The sequence below is a fragment of the Sorex araneus genome, chromosome 6 (assembly GCF_027595985.1).
Source record: "Sorex araneus isolate mSorAra2 chromosome 6, mSorAra2.pri, whole genome shotgun sequence".
Classification (NCBI taxonomy): Eukaryota; Metazoa; Chordata; class Mammalia; order Eulipotyphla; family Soricidae; genus Sorex; species Sorex araneus.
In genome coordinates this window covers 133,882,411-133,904,849 of record NC_073307.1, presented here as the reverse complement: position 1 = coordinate 133,904,849, position 22,439 = coordinate 133,882,411, and the positions used below count along the sequence as shown (strand labels likewise).

General features: G+C 41.9%; 1 protein-coding gene across 1 annotated transcript in view; it reads left to right on the top strand.

The window, feature by feature from the left end:
• The window catches only part of LOC101540905 (uncharacterized), a 191,214-nt gene that overhangs the window by 166,379 nt on the left and 2,396 nt on the right, over positions 1-22,439 (top strand). The window lies entirely within an intron of this gene.

The window sequence follows — 22,439 nt, the reverse complement described above, 5'->3', positions numbered from 1 at the left end:
TCAAACCAGAATTTTTTCACCTGATAAAACTTATCTTGAGAGCTAGAGTCTGCAAACCAGTTATTAAAGGACAAGGCCTAAATAAATATAAAAATACAATCCTTTTCACAAATTATAATATCTATGACGTGAGGCTCATCTGAATTCCATTAAGCACTAGGTTCGGACGAGCCTCACGCATGAAGGAACTGGCATAGGAGCCCAGGTGTGTGGGACTCGGGGCTGAGATCTCCATGCTGCTCGGATCGGGACTGGGTCTCCTCCACCCAGACCCCCCATTTTCCAGTAACTTGGCAGCCACACCCAAAAACTGCCTCTGGCACCATGTAATCCTATCAATGGCCAAGATCCAGAGACTATAAAATAACACTCTCGGATGCGGCCACCACGCATATTACCTCTTATATCCTAGTTCTCCCTCTCAGAGAACCTGGCAAGGTACCAAGAGCGTTCTGCCGGCACAGCAGAGCCTGGCAAGCTCTGGCATATTCGATATGCCAAACACAGTAACAATGATGGGTCTCATTCTCCTTACCCTGAAAGAGCCTCCAATGCGGCACTGCTGGGAAGAATAAATAAAAAGTTTGTTAAAATCTCAGGACTAGGATGAATGGAGATGTTACTGGCACCCGCTCGAGAAAACGATAATCAGTGGGATGACAGTGATGATGACAGTGAATATCTATGGTGTATTTGAGATAAAATAGAAATGGAGAGCAATTGAGATTTTCTTATACAGATATACAAAGTACAGTATACTGACATCCCACGACTGCTGTCGTGTAAACTCATCCATTAGCCTAGCATTCCAGATTCATGACTGAACCCAAAGAAATGCAAGCCAAGCCCATAAAGTGTATGGGTACACGGGTCTCCTGACTGAAACTGGGGAACCCATGGTAAGGAGGCAAGCCACATCCTGCTGAAGCTTTGGCAACTGCACCCCCACTCAAAGCTTCTGCTATGCCATTGGCCTAACTCCATTGCTTCTCAACTAATCTCTGTAGAGACATCAAATCAATAAAAATTCCACGTATACCAGTTTTCAGGCTGAGAACTCTGGGGTCTTCTCAGAGTGGGGGCAGGCAACATCCCCACGACCACAATACTTCCAGAAGTCAACTAAGCTTAATAAACAAAAACAATAAAACAAAAGACTCAACTAACAAACAGCTTAGTAAACCCTCAGACAAGGGCTTCATCACTCCATAATGAGATATAACAATTTTCACAAATTTTCTTTTACTATAGATTTTTTCTGTATTTTTTTTAACTGTAGTTTTTTTTTTTTCAGGGGGAGGCTTTTTGGGTCACACTTGGTAATAGACAGGGGTTACTCCTGGATCATGCACTCAGGAATTTCTCCTGGCGGTGCTCAGGGGACCATATGGGATGCTGGGAATCGAACCCCGTCAGCCGCATGGAAGGCAAATGCCCTACCTGCTGTGCTATCGTTCTAGCCCCACTGTAGTATTTTTTGGCAATTCCATTAGCCATTTAGTCATAACAATCAATATAAAATAAAGTATTTTGTGTCTGCTAAGAGGGTAGGCATGGTAGGTATTAAAATATTGAGAACAACCAAGAATCATTGAAAGAGCAGAAATACAATCTGTAGCTTCTAAAGCCAACAGAGTAAACAATATTGAGGAAACTTTATTAGTTAAAGAATTTAAGAAGGGTTAGAGTGATAGTACAATGGCTACAGTGCTTGCCTACTTCAATCCCTGGCCCCCCATCGGGTCACGGGACCTGAGTCTGCCAGGAGTGATCCCTGAATGCAGAGCCAGGAATAAGTCCTGAGAAACACCAGGTATGGTCCAAAAAAAAAAAAAAAAAAACCACACCACCACCACCAATAAAATAATTCAGAGAAATAGAGGAAAATAAGAAGAAATTGTATTAACTAACACAAGAACTAAATAAAGAAGGGGAACAATTCAGTAACACAGAAAATATAACTAACCCAACAAAGATTATACTTTTGAACCAAAATAAAATAAAATAAAAAATATAAGCACCACAATGTCAGCTAGGTGTTAACCCAACATTTTAAAGAATTGTTTACCATAATTGCACTAGAAATGAAGGTCTTTTGGATGATTTCTCTGCTTTAGTTGGTATCCACCTTCTACAAAATACTTAATAACTGTAGGTAGAAAAGTTCATCTGGTCCCTTTCCTTAACAGATAGTTTAAAAGCCTGGGAATTGGATTAGGAGATATTTGTAATCTTTTGAACTCTAAAGTTCCTAAATTTAATTCTATTGTGCATGTAATGACTTTGTAGAAAGAGTTTGTGCTGCCATTGTGGAAAAGCAAGGAAACAGAGATTACTATGGTCCACTTGGTAGAAACTAGCCTTTGGATATTTAATGTTTGAATCACCTTCTTGATATCCATGTTCTTACTAGCTTACTTTTAGGAACCTTTTGCAGATGGACAGAAGCATATTGTTAACATGTGCTTATAGGCAGCATGGAGATTGGCCTGGGAGATGAAGGAGAGAGCTTTTGACATCTAATATGTCATGAAAGTTTGATCAGAGTGGGAATTTTCTGTCATGGGTTATGAGTATTAATAATCATTTTTATTAATACTCATTAATTTAGATGACTTAATCAGATTAATACTCATTTTTCTCTACAATACTATGTAAATGCCAGCATGAGAACATTTTGCTGTGAATTGGGATGAGAATGCATCATGATGCCACACACATTGTCTATCTTGTCCTGAAGGGCAGAAAAGTCAAGGGGAATCGGGTGTTTGATCTGTGCTAACATCCCAAGGGGACATCGTGATACTTCTCTACTCACTTCCTTGATTCTCACTGACTTGGATGCTAACTATATTATCATTTCAATATAAAACAGGGTAAAAAGTTTTTTAATTTATTAGAGCCTGTAGAAACTGTCTTTGTTACAGCTCTGGGAATTCCTCTTTCTGGACATAATTTATTAACTGTACTTTTGCCATGATGTGGCCGGACATAACTGGCCTTATAAAATCATCCTTGTTTAAGGTGAATAGCGTGCATGTTGGTTTATCTCAGCAAGGAGAAAAATAAAAAGTATGAAGGGGAAAAATTCCTTATTAAGTTTTATAATTATAATATGAAAATTCAGTTAATTTCTTTTATCTTAGTAAGTCATTAAAGACTGAAGTAGGTTCCCAGTCTTTTGTTTCCAGAACAATCCCCTAGAGACTCAGCGCTCTGTCATCCGAATGGGGCTGATTAAAGCAGGGAAACCTCTATCTTCAGATTACTGCTCTCTGTCATTAGCATTACGTTATCTTGCTCTTCAGACTGATTTTTAATTTTTATGCTTGCAATTAGAAATGATTTACAGGGACATTCATCGCTGGACCTGTCCTGAGTCATTAAATTCACCTAGGTTGAATGGCCTGATGTGCACCTGAAATTAACCAAATCAGTGACATTATCTTGCTGAATTTTTCTGAGGCTTTAGAAATAGAGAAGAGACTCCATTCTCCTTCTCAGCTCTTTGGCTTAATGGGAAATATTTTTAATTGATAAAAGAGGTAATTAGCCAAGGCTAAGAGGTGCTCACTAATTGTGCAGTATATCTCGTGGAATTCATTTGGCCATAGTTTCTGGACTTGGAGGAAAGATGACCCAAACACAGATCTGCTGCAGTTAATGGGGACTCATGCAGTTTGAATGTGTTTTGTCTCCTCTATAAAGTCCAGGAGAACTGTACAGACACTTAAAGGAGACCTAGTATGTGCCAGAACTAAGAACGCTCATGCTGAAAGTAGATAGTGGACCAAACATGATGACCTCTCAGTGTCTGTGTTGCAAGCTATAATGCCCAAAAGTAGAGAGAGAGAGTATGGGGAATATTGTCTGCCATGGAGGCAGGGGGAGGGTGGGAAAGGGTTGTATACCCAGTATATTGGTGGTGGGGAATGTGCACTGGTGGAGGGATGGGTGTTTGATCATTGTGAGATTGTAACCCAAACATGAAAGCTTGTAACTATCTCACAGTGATTCAATAAAATTTAAAAAAAAATAAAAGTAATTTGGCCCTTGTATGTGATAGCCAGCACGTAGATAGATGAATATAGTGGGGAGGGTACTGTCTTCCTTATAGGACTCTTCCCTTCTTCCAGTTGAGGGCACTAGGGCTCTTGAAAGTTATGTTATTGGTAAGATGTCATACAGCTGATGAGTATAAGAAAAAGGAATTAGAGACAGAGTGGGTTTGATTTATTCTTCCTTGCTTTCCATTTGATGTGGTGCTCTCTAACATGTTCTATTTATTCTAGGACATGTAAGAACTAGGGAGATTGGTTAATTTGGTTGGGGGTCCAGTGACTGCCTTTGCTGTATAGACAATCCAGCTTGCCCCAATTTTCTTCTTTCTGTGTCTATACAGGGACTGAAATAACACATCCATCCTCCAAATATCAGTGATGCAAGAGGTGACAACTTGGTTCATGTCAGGATCTGAATACAGATCTAAGAAACAGCTTGTTTAAGAGATACAAAAGACATGTGCAGGGTTTTTCAGTGAGGCCCGACAAGAAATAAGACCAGAAATTAGCACTTTCCTTATCACCAGAGATTAGAGACCTTTGTCTCTAATTACCAGCTTTGACACTTAAAAACTGCATGAGTTGGAGGCATTATTTTCCTTCTGATCTGCTGTTTCCTGATGTGTGCTTTTTCCTGAGGATGATATAGAAACAAAAATTTGGTAAATTGTGTGACTACCAGCTACCCTCCTACAGCATATATTAACCGACGTTTTACATTTCCTACCCTCCCAGTGTTGTCAGGACTCTTAAGAGCCTGGTCTCTTGCTGACTGTAGCCTTATTGTGAAAAGATTGTCTGGGTCTAGGGATACTCTGGAAAGTGGTGCTAATCAAGGGACTTTAGCTTTTACTTCTTCCACATCCCTTCCCTCTTTTAGGTTACAGCACTGCCTTCTGGGGGTGGGGTGAAGCTCCAGATGGTTCTTACAAAGCTGCCAACTCAGCATCTCACCAGAGCTGGGCATCTGTCTGGTCTGTCTTCTCTCTTTCTCAGCATCTGTGATTCGTGTGGGCTGGCTTCCTCCAGAGAACTCTTGCCCTTTGGCTACAGTGATTAATTCAGGGCTGGACATGTGACACAGGCTCAACCAATCAGAGTACTCTACTTCCTGACCACAGTGACTGATTCTGGAATGATCTATGACTCAAAGGAAGGCTAACCAAGTGTCCACCACCTTTAGCAGCAACGTTCAGGCAAGGCAAGAGGCTCTCATCTAAGAATTTCAGCACTGCAGGTGATTTAAAATGAAAGTAGCCCCCTATAGCTCCACTTAATATTAGTCTTGAAATTGAAGCCCAGGGCCAAAAAGATAATATATAAGTTAAGGTACTTGCTGAGCTCATGGACCCTGGTTCCAATCCTGTTATGTATATGGTCCTGAGCACCACCAAGAGTGATCCTCCCTGAGCACAGAGCCCCTGAGCATCCCATTGTATAACCCAAAATCAAATAAGCATAAAACAAAACAAAATAAATAAGCCAACACAGAAGAAAACAGTGAACTAGAGTGATAGCATCCCTCAATGGCATCTCTTGACCTTTTCATCTGTAGTGCTTGAAGTTTTATTTAAAGACTTAATATTTGTTTTTACTGTTGGCACAGACATAATATTTTTTTATCACGCTAACCATTTTTAAGAATTTAGTATAAATTTCAATAGCATTAAGTATATTTACCTTCTCTCCAAACCATCACCACTGTCATCTCTTGAATCTGAACATCTTCCTAAAGGGAAAAGTTTAAACTTCTCCTTCCCATTTTCCCCAGTCTTTGGTAACCTGCATTCTTCTTTGTATCTTTAAATGTGATACTTCATATAAGTAAAACTATATGGTTTTTCATGAGTAGCTTATTTCATGTAGCAATATCTTCAGGATTCATCTGTGTAGTAGTACCCAGGATACCCACTTTTAAAAACTACTAAATTTTTGGGCTGGAGTGATAGCACAGTGGTTAGGGCTTTTGCCTAACCACACGGTTGACCTGGGTTCGATTCCCAGCATCCCATATGGTCCACTGAGCACTGCCAGGAGTTGTAAAAAACTAAAAGGCACACCGAGGGGCATGTGCACTCTCGGGCTCTCCGGGTGGCTCAGTCTCGCCGCCTGCGTTCGGTGCTCTGGAACCACTGTGTATGGGCTGGATCGGGACGGCTGTTGGCCAAGGGCAGGCGAAGGAAGAACGAGGACCAAGCTGGTTGCTGATTAGTTACCGTTTATTCAATCTTCCATCTTTCTCATCCCGCACTTCTAGCTCTGTCCTCTCTGGATCTACTGCAGCTTCTCTGGCTTCTCTGGTCTCTCCTCCTACTTGTCTCTCCCACCTTGCCATCTAGGCTACACCTAGCCAGGTAGCAAAATCAACATATGAAAGCCCTTCCTGAGGGCAGGGCATTCCAAAGCCCTTCCTGACTCTTAAGGTGTTTTTCTCCTTTCCTTAGTCCAAAGACTCATTAACATCTTAATCCTAGTTACTTTTGTATGGACATAGCAAGAGATACATTGAGGGTTGCAAGGCAGCTTTCCTGGGAACATCTTGCCAGACTCAACTACAGCACTCAGGCCAGATTAATCATTCCTCACCCTAGCAAGGTCCAAATCTAGTTATCACTGTTTGGATCATGACAGCATTTGTCCATGACCAAGCTCTTAGCTTATAGTTAAGCATTAGGCACTTTGGCCAGGCCCATCTCGATGCCAGGGTAGCACTATAGGTAAATGATATTTTTAACTCCTTAGGGAAGTCCTTGCCACTTACTAAAGAATTCATCTTCTCATCCCTTTCCATCTTGTGCTCTTCTTTCTGCCAGGAATCTATTTTTCACCTAACTAGAGGCTCCTATATAGTCTTCAAGGTCCTGCTCAAACCTTACCTCCTTTCTCTGTGATTCTCTGACTTCTTTATTTAATTCTCCTAAACCAAGAACAACCTGTTGCTGGGGAACAGTTTTTCCCCAACGTGCCCAGACACGTTGCACATCAGGTCCGGGCAGATATGGGGCAAATGGGCACATGGAAAAATCACTCTGGATGACAGCCGATGGCCATTCACTTTATTGCCAAATACACACATATTTTATAGAGGTTCTCAGTTTAGGAGGATGATCCAATCACATAAAGTTTAGCATTACTGACCTATCCCCTTTCCAATTCTGCTTTGCCCAATCCTAATTAGGGCTAGATACTGCAGTTAGGAATGAACTCCCTAAGTATAGGTGACAATTCTTAGGAGGTTGGGTGAGACTCAAGGCTGGATACCTGATGCTTATCAAATGCGCCCAGACACTCCTACTGGGTTGCTATACAGGAACAGGTCTTATCTGCTATGCAGGGACAGATCTTATCTGCTCTGGTGCCGGTTGCCATGCTCTACAACCTGTCTTGCAACTGATTGTAGATTTCCTAGTCCTTAGACAGGAATTCTAAGAAACTATGGACTCTGTTGGCTTCCTCGTGTCTTACAGTCCAGTACAGTGGTTAACAGTGTGTTTTTGCTGATTAACAAGCATAAAACATTATTTGATAAATTTTGGTACTTGGTATTCAAATTATTAATGCATTGAGAAATTTGAAAATGGTTTGTCATGTGAGGACGTTAAGTAATGTGTTCTCTGAAATATTTCTAAAACTTACTTTTGTTATTAAGAATTCAGAGTAGTGGGCTGGAGCAATAGCACAGCAAGTAGGGTGTTTGCCTTGCACGCAGCCACCCGGGTTCGATTCCCAGCATCCCATATGGTCCCCTGAGCACTGCCAGGAGTAATTCCTGAGTGCATGAGCCAGGAGTAACCCTTGTGCATTGCCAGGTGTGACCCAAAAAGCAAAAAAAAAAAAATTCAGAGTCAATTCTCAGTCCAGTACAGACAGATTTAGCCAACATTCACAAGAGTGGAAACCCAAGTTGATGAAACTTGACTCTATTTGGTTAGGTGCAGAACAGCATTTTCTGGGTCATGATTTGTACTTTGTGTGTAGTATGTATTTCTTGTTTTGAGGATGTGCAATGTGGGTGACTTGCTAATTAGGTTGGATTACTCTTTAATCCTTCTCCTCCTGGATGAGCTCAAGAAATGATGGGACAAGACATGTGAAAATTCACCTTCTATAACTCTCTGGGATTATCTCTAATTTATCCTTATTCTCTGAATTTGTCTCCCACTGGTATCTTTGAAAAACATTCAACTATTTAGTCCAGCTATGTGAACATTATGCTAATAAATGTGCTTTCTGTAGTTGGTTTCAAGTCTAGATATTTTTGTTCTTATAAAACTTAAGAAAAACAAACTCTCATAGATCTTCCTTGATGACTTTTGAAAGAACAGAAGTGTTTCTATGGTATTCTCAGGGGACCCTGGCCACTCCTGGTGATACTTGGCCAACTGGAACAGACAGTCCATGTTTGGTCCTTGTAGTGCTGGAGGAGAGTTTTGGGCTAGACCAGGTATACTCATGAGGACATGTGGCTGCAGGGTTAGAACTCATGTGCCCCTGACTCATGGGTTATCTCCCCAGGCCCCAAAATAAAGGATCTTCTGTCTCTTGAAAAATGTTGTATTTGGAGACAGAAAGATAGTATGATGGTTCAGGTGCTTGCCTGGCATGCAGCCCCAGCTGATTCCTGGTGCCACATAGCTTTCCCTGAGCCTTGCTAAGAGTGATCTCTGAGCACAGAGCCAGGAGCAAGCCCTGAGAACTTGAGTCAGGTGTGAAAGGGAAGGAAGGAAGGAAGGAAGGAAGGAAGGAAGGAAGGAAGGAAGGAAGGAAGGAAGGAAGGAAGGAAGGAAGGAAGGAAGGAAGGAAGGAAGGTTCGTAAATACAATCTGTTTTCTCAAAAATGCTGTTTATTTTTTTACACAAAAGTAGTATAGCACTGTAGCACTGTTGTCCTATATGTCCTATATGTGAGATTTGTTGTTACTGTTCTTGGCATATCGAATATGCCAGGAGTCGTTTGCCAGGCTCTGCCATGCAGGCGGGATACTCTCAGTAGCTTGCTGGGCTCTCTGAGAGGGATGGAGGAATCGAACTCAGGTCGGTCGCGTGCAAGGCAAACACCCTACCTTCTGTGCTATCGCTCCAACCCAACACATGTTTAATTTGTATAACTTAGAAAATTCATTACTATCAAGAAAGATAGTAATCAGTAAATTTACAATCCCAAAGTTCAAGATTGACTTTGTTAAGAGATTATTAGCTGAGATGTTGGCACTTTTTTTTCCTCCTGTGTATTTTTAATAAAAGAGCTTGATTTATGGTCAGTTTTTTAAAAATTTTATTATTTACTTAAAAGTATTTGTTTTGGCTATACCTTGCTTTGTGTTCAGGAATCACTCCTGGTATTTCTTCAGGGACCCTATGCAGTGTTAGGGATCAAACCCAGCAGCCAAATGCAAGGGCTTGACCCATTTAAAAATTAATTTTATGCAGTGTTATTTATAATTACATATCCAGCCCATTAAAATGCATTTTATACAATGTGATTTATAATATACCATTAATGATAAAGTTTCAAATAAAGCGATAGCACAGCAGGTAGGGCGTTTGCCTTGCACACAGCCAACCTGGGTTTGATTCCTCTGTCACTTTTTGGAGAGCCCAGCAATCTACCGAGAGTATCCTGCCCGCATGGCAGAGCCTGGCAAGCTACTCGTGGCATAGTCAATATGCCAAAAACAGTAACAACAAGTCTCATAATGGAGATATTACTGGTGCCCACTCGAGGAAACTGATGAACAATGGGAGGACAGAGCTACAGTGGTACAGAGCTATCTTCACATGAACTGTCAGTGGCAATATCCTCCATCAATACCCCAAACTCCCTTCTCACTCCATACTCTGCTTCCTTAGTAAATTCATTTAAAAGAGCCATATTATAATATATTTATACCAAAGCCAGAGAGTTAATACAAGAGTAAAGGCACTTGCCTTGGATTCCGCTAACCTGAGTTAGATCCCCAACACTGCATATGGTCTATAGAATACCACCAGGAATGATCCCTGAATAAAAATTTTTACTTACATAAAAGAAGGTGCACATTTTTTTAGATGGCAGTATTCAGGGATCATTCCTGGTGGTACTCTATAGACCATGTGCAGTAAGGTGCACATACTGGTGGAGGGATGGGTGTTTGATCGTTGTGTGATTGTAACTCAAATATGAAAGCTTGTAACTATCTCACGGTGGTTCAATAATTTTTTTTTTTTAAAAGGAGAGAGACAGGCATAGAATGATTGCACTCATTTGTGGTATAAACAAAAAACATAGCATGAGATTAATATCCAAGGAGAGAAGGAACAGTTTTTAGGAGGACTGGTCCACATTTGGAAGCTTGCCATAAGTGGGGCGGCAGAGGGGCCAGGTGGAGGGCAGTTAGGATAGAGAAGGGACCACTATGATAATAACAGTTGGATATGATCACTCTGGACAAGAACCAAGTGCTGAAAGATGGTAAAGGATATACATGATAACCTTTCAATACCTTTACTTCAAACCATAATGTCCAAAAGCAAAAAGAGAAAGAGAAAAGTGCCTGCTATAGAGTCAGAATAGGAGGAGAGATTAGGAGGGTAACTGGGGACATTAGTGGTGGGAAATGTACACTGGTGAACAGATGGGTATTTGAAGATTGTATGACTGAAACTCAAACTTGCACAACTTTTTAACAGTGAAATAAATAAATAAATAAGTGAAAACAAAACAAGGTGCACATGATTTGAGTGCCTAAATTGAGGAGTTTGGGTTTGTTTGTACAATTGTGGTACCATTATAACAATAAAGATAATGAACATCTTGATGCCAAAGTTTCCTAGTACCCCTTTGTAATCCTTTCTTCTCATTTCTCCTGAAGCCCCCATCCCCACGTGACCATAGATACACTTCTTCCACTGGAGATTAATGTAAGATGGGTTCATACACTATGTATTTTTTTTGTGTAATGCAGCATAATGATTTTGCATTCTCTTTGTATTGTTTTATTTTCATTTCTTCTTACTGATGAGTAATTTTCTGTTTCTGGGATAGGGTACAGTATGGTAGGCCAAAATTTGGGTCATTTCCAGTTATTTCTTACAAGTCTATATAGACATATACCTTCATTTATCTCAAGTACTACCTGAGAATGGAAATGGTTGGATTATATGATGGGTGTATGTGCAACTTTATTTTAAATTTCCAGCAGCTGTATGAGATTTCTCATCCTCAACACTGTCAAACTTGGTATTAACTATCATTTTCATTTGAGCCCATAGTGTGGATGTGTGTGGATATCTCATGGTGACTTTTGATTTGCATTGTCCTGTTACATTCAACTCATTCTGTGCTTTTATTTTGCTATTCGCATGCCTTTTTTAGTGAAGTTTTTATTCAAATCTTTTGTGCATTGAAAAGAATATATGTGTTTTCTTATTATTAAATTCTAAGTGTACCTTACAAAGTCTATGTCCAAGTTCTACTTTAGATAGGTGCATTCAATTCAGGAGTGTGCATTGCCTTTTTTCTTTTCTTTTTTTAAATGTTTAAAAATTTTTATTTATTAATTTTTTAAATTTTATTGAATCACCATGAGATAGTTACAAGCTTTTATGTTTGGGTTACAATCTCACAATGATCAAACACCCATCCCTCCACCAGTGAACATTCCCTACCACCAGTATCCCCGGTATGCCCCCCCCTTTCCCACCCTCCCCCTGCCTCTTTGGCAGACAGTATTCCCCGTACTCTCTTTGTACTTTTGGGCTTTATAGCTTGCAACTCAGACACTGAGAGGTCATCATGTTTGGTCCATTATCTACTTTCAGCATGTATCTCCCATCCCAACTGGTTCCTCCAGCCATCATTTTCTTAGTGATTCCTTCTCTATTCCATCAGCCTTCTCCCCTCTGCTCATGAAGCAGTTTTCCAGCTATGGGGCAATCCCTCAGCCCTTCTACCTACTGTCCTTGGATGTCGGCCTCATGTGATGCAACCTACACTCCACAAATGAGCACAGTCCCTCTATGTCTGTCCCTCTCTTTCTGACTCATTTCACTTAGCATGATACTCTCCATGTTTATCCATTTATAAGCAAATTTCATGACTTCATCTGTCCTAACAGCTGCCATAGTATTCCACTGTGTAGAAGTACCAAAGTTTCTTTAACCAGTCATCTGTTTTAGGGCTCTCGGGTTGTTTCCATGTTTTGGCTATTGTGAACAGTGCTGCAATGAGTAAATAGGTACAGAGTCATTTCTACTGTGCTCTTTTGCATCCTCAAGATATATTCCCAGAAGTGGGGCTGGAGCAATAGCACAGTTGGTAGGGCATTTGCCTTGCACGCGGCCGACCCGGGTTCGATTCCCAGCATCCCATATGGTCCCCTGAGCACTGCCAGGGGTGATTCCTGAGTGCATGAGCCAGGAGTAACCTCTGTGTATTGCCGGGTGTGACCCAAAAAGCAAAAAAAAAAAAAAAGATATATTTCCAGAAGTGATATTGCGGGGTCACATGGAAGCTCAATTTCTAGTTTTTGAAGGACTGTCCATATTGTTTTCCAGAAAGGCTGGACCAGTAGGCATTCCCACCAACAGTAAAGGAGCGTCCCTTTTTCCCCATATCCATGCCAGCACTGGTTGCTTTTGTTCTTTTCACTGTGTGCCAGTCTCTGTGGTGTGAGATGATATCTCATTGTTGTTTTGATTTGCATCTCCCTGATGACTAGGGATGTGGAGCATTTTTTCATGTGCCTTTTGGCCATTCGTATTTCTTTTTTGAGGAAACTTCTGTTCATTTCTTCTCCCCATTTTTTGATGGGCTTGAAGGGTTTTTTCTTATAAAATTCTACAAGTGTCTTGTATATCCTGGATATTAATCCCTTATCAGATGGGTATCGTGTAAATATTCTTTTCTATTCTGTGGGTTCTTTCTGTATTTTGGTCACTGTTTCTTTTGAAGTGCAGAAGCTTCTTAGTTTTATGTAGTTCCATTTGTTTATATTTGCTTCCACTTGCATGGTCAGTGCTGTTTTGTCCTTAAAGATGCTTTTAGCTTCAATGTCATGGAGAGTTCTGCCTACATTTTCTTCTATGAACCTTACAGATTCATGTCTGATATTGAGGTCTTTAATCCACTTTAATCTGACTTTTGTGCCTGGCATTAGACAGAGGCCTTTTTATTTTCATAATAATAAGATTTGAAGAGCAAAACTCATTTTAGTCTATTATATGATTTTTTTGTGTGTCAATCTAATTACATATATAACTTCTATGGGTTGTTAAAAAAATTTCTTTTGCAAAACCCAAATCACTAAGATTTTCTTCTACATTTTCTTCTGTAAGTTTAACCCTTAACTGTTGGCCTATAATTCACTTTAATTTCAATTTTCAATACTGATACATCTATACCAGGACATACACCTATATCTCCACATTTGACTTCTCTCGATACACACACAAAAAAAAATTGGAGAGATGTTTGTATTTACTACCCAAAATCACAGTTTGTTTAGTTTTTCCTACTTGTGACCTTTTTTCATCCAAGAATGTACCACAGGTGAGCACTGCCAGAAAGGATCCATGCTGTTGTGTTTATTTTGCATTACTTTTTTGGTCATTATATGTTCATGAACCTTTTCGTGTTGCCAACATTTTTGTGAGTCCCATAGTTATTTATGTGAGAGGTTCTAAATTGTTCTCCTGGTGATTCACTTTTTTTGGCTCTGTGGTTGAATTAAAATAAAAATTTTATAGCTGTTCTTCACAGTGTCTTAGAACTTTCCACAACAGGTTTAAAAATGCTAGTTGTTAGAGCCCTCCTTGAAGGCTGTGGATATGGGAAGCAACGTATTGCTTAACTCCCATTTGTGCTTTTAGGGGACCAGGATTTTCACTGTATCCCTGACTTACATAATAACATTGAGGGCTTGAAGGATCAAATAGTCACTTTTCAGAGAATGCTATTTTTTTTTTTTTTTTTGCTTTTTGGGTCACATCCGGCAATGCACAGGGGTCATTCCTGGCTCATGCACTCAGGAATTACCCCTGGCGGTGCTCAGGGCACCATATAGGATGCTGGGATTCGAACCCAGGTCGGCCGCGTGCAAGGCAAACGCCCTACCCGCTGTGCTATCACTTCAGCCCCAAGAGAATGCTAATTTTGAAGTCTCTTGCTGGACAACTCTAGCCAAGGCAAAAACACCAGGTTTTGGGATATGTGCGTGTGTGTGTGTGTGTGTGTGTGTGTGTGTGTGTGTGTGTGTGTGTGTGCACAAAATCAAAGTGCTTTCCTAGTTTAATCTGTCTTTTGGAGTTATCTCGAGTGGTTGGTTTGGCTTCTGGATGTCTGGGGGAAAAAATAGCTCATCGTCAGCCACGTTTACCCTTTAAGGTTGTGTCTTCTGCTAATTGACCATAGTGTCACCCTCTTCTTCTTTTTATTCAAAATGTTTTAGAGAATTTGTTTCAGGTCCTTTTTTGGTTTTCAAATTTTCATCCAAACCTTTAGCATTCAATTTCTGAACACAAGTTGGAAGCATTTTGTTTATTACATGTCTTACCTCTTGAAACATGTTGCCTTTTCCTGTCATTTTGACACTGATTTATCCCCCAATAACTTCCTGTGAGAGCACTGTTGCAAAATAGATGACATATTCTGTCCTGTGAGATGACAATTTTCATCCCATTTTCCCAGTTTGGGGGCCCAGTGTCTGCCTTTTGTGAAATGGGTCTAGAAATTTTCCAAAAGAAATTATCCCTGGCTTTATATTTGCTGAAGGTGCTTACTCATACCCAAACTCTGCAAGGCAGAATGATGGTCAACTAAAAGAATTGACTAAAAAGGGAGATGTTTAGGCAAGAGAGTAAAGCAGATTAGATGATACACTGATCAAAAGGACACAGCAGCAGACCTCTGAGGGAAGTTACCCCACACAGCTTGAGAGCCTTTTATATTTCATAGGCGCCCCACATGGAGCTGCTTGGGCAGGCAGTTTAAGTCAAACTATTGTTTTTCCATTTGGTTCGTTGGTTGTGGGGCTGCACCTGGCCATGCTCAGGTGCTTTATCTGGCTCTGTGCTCAGGGATCACTCCTGTTTGTGCTCCGAGGACCACAAGTGGTACCTGAGGCTGGAAGGCGGTCATACATTTTTTCAAGGATTGTAACCTAGGGAATCTGGTGAGCTCAGTGGAACATGAGTGATCACAGATAGGGAGCACAGGTTCGGAGAGCAGAGTAGAGAGCAGAGTGGCACGGGAGACTACAGAGCATTTGTGGCATGTTTAACTGAGTGTTTCCATAAGAATTTTCCTACACAGCCGGTGGAACAGAGCAGGGGCTTTTCCCATGGGGACTCAATTGGACCACTTCTTCATTCTCTTGTATTTGGCTTTGGGCTACCTGGCTTAGAAATATTGTCTTCATTGTTTTATATTGCCAAGTGTCGAGAGAAACAAAGTACAAAGTAATATTGATTTTTTCCCTTATTGATGTATTTGTTCAATTTCACTTTTTACTCAGCTTTACTTCCAAGAAATCTTTCTCATTACTTATGTCTCTGTCCTGCAAAATAAGATTTAAAATGTGCTTCAGTGCAGCATCATGTAACCAGATGGCAACCTCAGTATTCTTTTTTTAAATTTAATTTAATTTTATTTTATTAGTGAATCACCGTGAGACAGAGTTACAGACTTACAGGTTTTCATGCTTACGTTTCAGTCAAACAATGATCGAGTGCCCATCCCTCCACCAGTGCCCATTTTTCACCACCAATGGTCCCAACATCCCTCCCACCACCCCCGCCCTGTCCCTTTCACCCCACCCTGCCCCTGTGACAGGGCATTCCCATTTGCTCGCTCTCTCTTTTTGGGTGTTGTGGTTTGCTACAGAGGTATTGAGTAGGCATCTTGTTCGTTCTATAGTCTATTTTCAGCCTGTATCTCCCATCCCTAGTCGGCCCGCCTAGCACCCTTTGCTTGGTGATCCCTTCTCTATCAGAGCTGCTTCTTCACCTAGCATGTGATGTCAGCTTCCAAGCTGCGGAGTACTCCTCTTGATACTTATCTCTACTATTCTTGGGTATTAGTCTCCCATTCTGTTACTTTATATTCCACAAATGAGTGCAATCTTTCTATGTTTGTCCCTCTTTTTCTGACTCATTTCACTTAACATGATACTTTCCATGTTGATACACCTATATGCAAATTTCATGACTTCATCTTTTCTAACAGCTTCATAGTATTCCATTATGTAGATGTACCAAAGTTTCTTTAGCCAGTCATCTGTTCTCGGGCACTTGGGCTTTTTACAGATTCTGGCTATTGTGAACAGTGCTGCATTGAACATATAGGTGCAGATGTCACTTTTACATCTGCATCTCTGGTATATATTCCCAGAAGTGGTGTTTCTGGGTCAAATGGGAGCTCAATTTCTAATTTTTTGCGAAGCGTCCATACTGCTTTCCAAAAGGGCTGAACCAGTCAGCATTCACACCAGCATAGAAGGAGAGTCCCTTTCTCTCCACATCCACGCCAACACCAGTCACTTTTGTTCTTTTGGATGTGGACCAGTCTCTGTGGTGTGAGATGATATCTCATTGTTGTTTTGATCTGCATCTCCCTGATGATTAGTGATTACCCTCAGTATTCTTTAGGGTTATTTGAAATATGAAGTTGTCAGAAAATCAACCTTCCCATTTTAATCTCGAGTGCTTCACATGCTTTTTTTTTTTCCTTTTTGCTTTTTGGGACACACCTGGCAATGCTCAGGGGTTACTCCTGGCTCTTCACTCAGCAATCACTCTTGCCGGTGCTCAGGGGACCATATGGGATGCTGGGAATCGAACCTGGGTCAGTCGTGTGCAAACATCCTATCGCTCCAGCCTCCCCTTCTAGAAGTTAAACAGTGGAGTAATCATTTTCCCTTGACTTGAAATCATAATCGTGGGCTAGAGAGATAGTACAGGGGTTAACATGTTTGCCTTGCACGTGGCCAATCCCAGTTTGGTATCTGGTACTGCATGAAACTGCCCCCAAGTGATCCCTGAGTGTAGAGACAAGAGTAAGCTCTGAGTACCACTAGGTATGGCCCCAAAACTAAATTAGCACTGTCATCCTGTTGTTATTGATTTGCTTGAGAGGGCACCAGTAACATCTCCATTGAGACTTGTTACTGTTTTTGGCATATCAAATATGCCATGGATAGCTTTCCAGGCTCTGCCGTGTGGGCGAGATACTCTGGGTAGCTTGCTGGGCTCTCTGAGAGGGACAGAAAAATCGAACCTGGGTCGGCCGCATGCAAGGCAAACACCCTACCCACTGTGCTAAATCAACAAAATGAAATACTCTTTTTGAAGTACTGGTAAAAGCTACTCGTAAAGTACTACTTGGAAAATAGAACTTGATCACAGGTAGAGACATGCTGAGTAATAAGTAACAGAGTCAGAGACTGACATGGGGAAGTCTCATTCCCATGAAGAACTAAGGTTTTGCTGGAAGCCTCAACCACAAGAAGGACTTGCTAGAGGCCCCTACTCTTCCTGCTGTCCCTCTCCACCACGGACCTTTGTGAGGATGGAAGGCAGTCAGTCAGGAGGGCCCAGGGCATTGTCCTTGGTGCCCCTTCTTGCACATTTGTGCAGGTCACAGCTTTTTACCATGTGATCAATCACTTACAATCAGCCAATTCCCCTCATCTCTGTAGTCTTCACATTTTTTTTGCCAGTCTGTTTCCCTGGAGTGCTTCTCTTGACCTGCATGGCACTAATGACCCATTCACTCCACAGCATCTTCTTGTTCTGCTAGTTTGTATATGAGTAGATGAGTCTTCCCACTTCATTCTCTTCTCTGCTGCCTCCCATTCTCCCCCCCCCCCGTTCTGCCACCTCACCACCAGATCTTGCTGGCCTTCTTTGGGTCCTCAGAAGTGCCCAGCTGCCTCCATCTGAATTAGACTCCTTTGTTTCTGGTATCTCCTGCATCTCTGTCCCCCTCAGAGATGTTGCTGCCACTCATCTGGACAACTTCCTCCTTATTGTCTCAAAATATTAGCTTCCCCAGAGAAGAGAGCCTGTCCCTGACATTCCATAAAGTGTACAGACTGATGTGCCCATTTTTCTTGAAATCTTAGCTCTACCAATCCATCTATTTATGCTGTTGCCAGAGATGGACCAAATGAGTTTCTCTTATACCTCTTGACTAAATTTCTATCTGTATGACAATGCTGTGAACATTAACTTTTGTAATGATTACAAGGTGAAGCATATTGGCTCAGACTTACTCTGGCTCACTTGCTAGACCTCTCCCCACTTCTCTTTAGAACATCTCTTAGAAGTTTCTCCACTTTCTGAATTTATAACCACGACCACTCTTCATCCAACCAGTTTTGCTTCTTCGCACTGCCTACCTGTTCACCTGTCTGCCACCCTGGAAACCAGTTACCTAAAGGAGCAAGACAGTGACTTCATCAACAGTCCTCCTGGGAGATCACCAGGTTGGTCACTGAAGCCCATCACAAGGGATCTTCCCAAAATGAAAGAAAATTTAACCCAAAGACAAACGTCAGCTTCACCTTTAAGACCTAAAATGTTGACTGAAACCTAAACATGAATAGTTTTGTAAGGGTCTATCTCACAGTATTTCAATTAAAAAAAAACTTTAAAAAATGATCTAAACTTCTATCTAAGATCAAAAACCAAACAACGATAACAGCAAAAATTTGGGTTGGAGCTCTAATACAGCAAGTAGGGCACTTGCCTTGCACATGGCCAACCCAGGTTTAATCCAGTACTATATTGGGTCACCCAGACCCCTCCAGGAATGATCCCTGAGCATAGAGCAAGGAGTAAACCCTTAAAACTACTGGGTATGATTTCTAAACAAGAAGAAAGCTTTAAGCTCTCCAAATCAGGGTCTACTCTTTGTTACTCCTGGTTACTCCTGGGGCCAACCAGGATTGATGATTCAATGTGTGGACCTGACAATATGGTGCTCCTGGCAATGGAGGCAGTTCTGGCAGCCTGCAGGAATCAACCCACCAGTTTTGGGGCAGGGGATAAAATGCTGGGATCCAAACTCAGGACCTTCACATGACACACATTTATGGGTCACTGAGCTTTTTTCCTAGGTTTCATCTCCATTTTAGAGAAGAGAAAACTCAGACTGTTGAAAATTGAGTGGCTCGTGAAGTAACAGCAGGACACTCATTATTCAAGCCCCCATCTGACAGCTTTAGTTCCTGCCTGGCTTTGCTATACCATAGGCTGATGTTGCTAGAAACAAGTGCTTGTGTACAGTTGATTTCAGTCAGCCTTCCTGCATCCTCCAGACCAAGTCAGTCTGAAAATGCAGTGTCCAAATAGACTGGACTGAAGGTGAATTGTCGAGATACAGAGAGGCCATGCCAAAGATCTCATCATCTCAGTCTTGCAGCTTTATCCTTGCTCATGTTCAAGATATTTTTCTCTCCCAGTCTCACCACCACACAGACTACAGTCTCCTGGTGCCAACTCCGCAGGCTGGTGCCCATGGAAACCTCCTTGAGAACACAGCACAGTCTTGGAAGTTCCTTCTGCCTGCATTGAGCTCATTTTTAGTTTCAGAGAATGTGTTGGGGTGAACTTTCTGACAGAATCCTGCCCTGGAATTCTTGGTAATTGCCTCCAAAATACAGCCCATTTATTACTATTTATACACAGTAACCCCCCAGTCTTCTGAAGGGTGTATCTGTGCCCAAGCCTGTTGGCCACCTGCCTTTCCTGCAGATTCAGGAGAACGTAGGCTCTGTCCTCACTCAGACCCAGACACACAAGCCCCTTGTGTTTTATGCTCCTACTGCCCCAGGGTACCCAAGGGGCTGTGGGTGGCCCTAAGCAGAACCTCAGTACTAGCTAGGGTCAAGGGAGGCAGGTGGAAAGCTGGGGAGGTGGGAATAAGGGAAGAGTGAATCCAAGTATTGGAATTAGATGTAGAGAGTCGGATAATGAGCATCTGATTTGATTCTGAGCCATGGTCTGGTCTGGGGCTGGTTTGAAAGGCAGAGGTTGGCTCTGGCTTTTCCTTCTCGCCCAGCCTCTGACCGTGGTGTTCTGGCCATCTGGAATTTAAGTCTTCTCTGAACTGTGCTCTCCTGGCACAGGCATCTCTCATTCCCCCACTCCCAAGATTCTACTTCCTGCTTGGCGAGTGCCAGCATTTTCTTAATACCCTACCTGAGCCGTCATTTGCTCAGAAGGTTTTCCCGGGGACCCTCGATTAAGCCAGGTCACTCTGCATTCTCCTCCAGAAAAGGAGTATCCCTACCTCCTTGGAACACAGAAGGTGCTCCTTGCATGTTTGTTGAGAAGAATGAAAAGGAGAGAGGAAAGAGAACAGGAAACTAGAAAGGCACATGGTGAGCACCTTCCTGTCAAAGGGAGGATTAGTGTTGACCCTTGTAAGGAATCCACAGGCAGGAATCCTCTCCTGCCCATCATCATGTCCATAGCCTTCAACAGAGAGCAGGAGTGGTGGGGATGTAGAATGGATGAATTCATTGTAAAAACTTGACTTAAGTTATTATACTTGCTTTTATGGAGGGACGGGGTGTTCCCAAGCAATGCTCAGGAGGTCTGGGGACCCCACCAGTGATTCTTAGGCAACCAGGCCAGGAGGTCAATGCAAGGGCCTAGGGATGAGGTGTATGGTGCTGGGGTCACACTGGTGTTATACTTGGTTTTAGGGGTTGGTTTGTGTCACACTCAGCAGTGCTCAGGGCTACTTCTGGCTCAGAATCTGCGCTTAGCCCACTGATCATCTCCCTGGTCTAGAACTACTAGTTTTTAGTAACAACTTGATTTTTCAGAGCATTATATAGATACACATAAACTCTTAAAAATGAAAATCTTAAAAATTAAACCAGGGAAAAATCACTCTCTGAATGGCCAGTTATATCATCAATCAAGCCAGTTTGAGTTATAAGCTTACAAACAGGAGGAGGCGTATTGTCCAGAATTAATGATGCTGTAAAGAAAATGTCATTTCCTTCCCTCCCCGCCCCCTCCTCCGGTGTTGTGAATTAAACTCCTATATTCAAGGCACACACTTTACCACTGTGTTGCAGCTTGGCCCATGAAATGAACTGCATTTTCTTTAAGTATTTCAGCAATGTAATTCTCCAGAATACTTGGAGAAAATGCAATTCATCTGCTGGACTAAAATGCCAATTTTTCGCTTCTCCTCCAGTAAGCCAGCATGGAGAAGATGTAAGCTCGGACCTTAGGGAGCCTGATGTTTGTTTGGGCTGAGCTCATCAGTAACTTTAACTTTCGGGAAATTTTGTTTAGCCTCTTTGCTTGATTCTTTCCTGTGAAATGGGGAGCATGCCAGTTGTCGTATAGGGTGGCTGAAACTCACAGTGGAATGTATGCAGCCTGGCCCTGGCATGAACCAAGCTGATCCTTGGTGGCATTGTTTGAAAGCACGCTCTGTTTCACTTGTTTGAAAGAATGGTAGCTGGGCTCAGGGTATCAGAGAGCTCGGGCAAGTGGCTCTCCAGCAGGAAGAGGCACCATTTCTTTACAGGGGTGAGAAAGTGATGGCAGAAAAAACAGAAAGCAATAGCCAGTGGTGGCACTGCAAATGAGAGAGACCAGGTGATCTCACTGAGGGTCACTTTTGGTTCAGGGCTTTTTATTCTGTTCCGGTTTTCAAGAGGAGGGTTTCTGGGGAGAGGAGGACCCCAGTAAGTAGAAGGAAGAGTCTTGCTTTTCCAGCTGGTGCATCTCCTTAGTGCTTTAAAGAAAATCAGATTTTTTTTTTACATCTTTTATTTTGTTTATGTATTTTTGGCTTTGGGGTCCTTACCTGGAAGTGTTTCAGGGCATACTCTTGGCTCTGTGCTCCGGAACCACTCCTGGCAGTGCTCAGGGGACCATACACAGTGTGAGGAATCGAAACTGAGTTAGCTGTTTATAAATTCTTTAACCCTTGTGTTATATCTCTGGCCCTCAGATTTAAAAAGTGGGGGTGCAGAGAGATAATTTAGAGGCTTGCTGGCAGGGGGTAGACCCAGGTTGGATCCCCAGCACCCAATGCGGTTTCCCAAGCATGTCAGGAGCCCTGAGGCACTGCTGGGTGTGACCAAAAGCAAACATAAAAATCATATTTTTACTTTAAAAGAAAATTATGTTCATTTTGGGGAGATTCACACATGCAAAAATGAAGGAAATAATCCAAAGTTCCCCCACTAGAAACCACGGATAATATCTTGAAGTCTATCCTTTCTAAGGCTTTTTTCTAGGCATTAAGTACAGAGACCAGTATGTTCTTGTTTAACAAAGGAGATGGAGTGGTCCTGCCATTCTGTAACCTGACCTCTCTTCCTGAGCTGCTTGCCAAGACAGAAAGGGAGAGGATGTAATGTTACACTG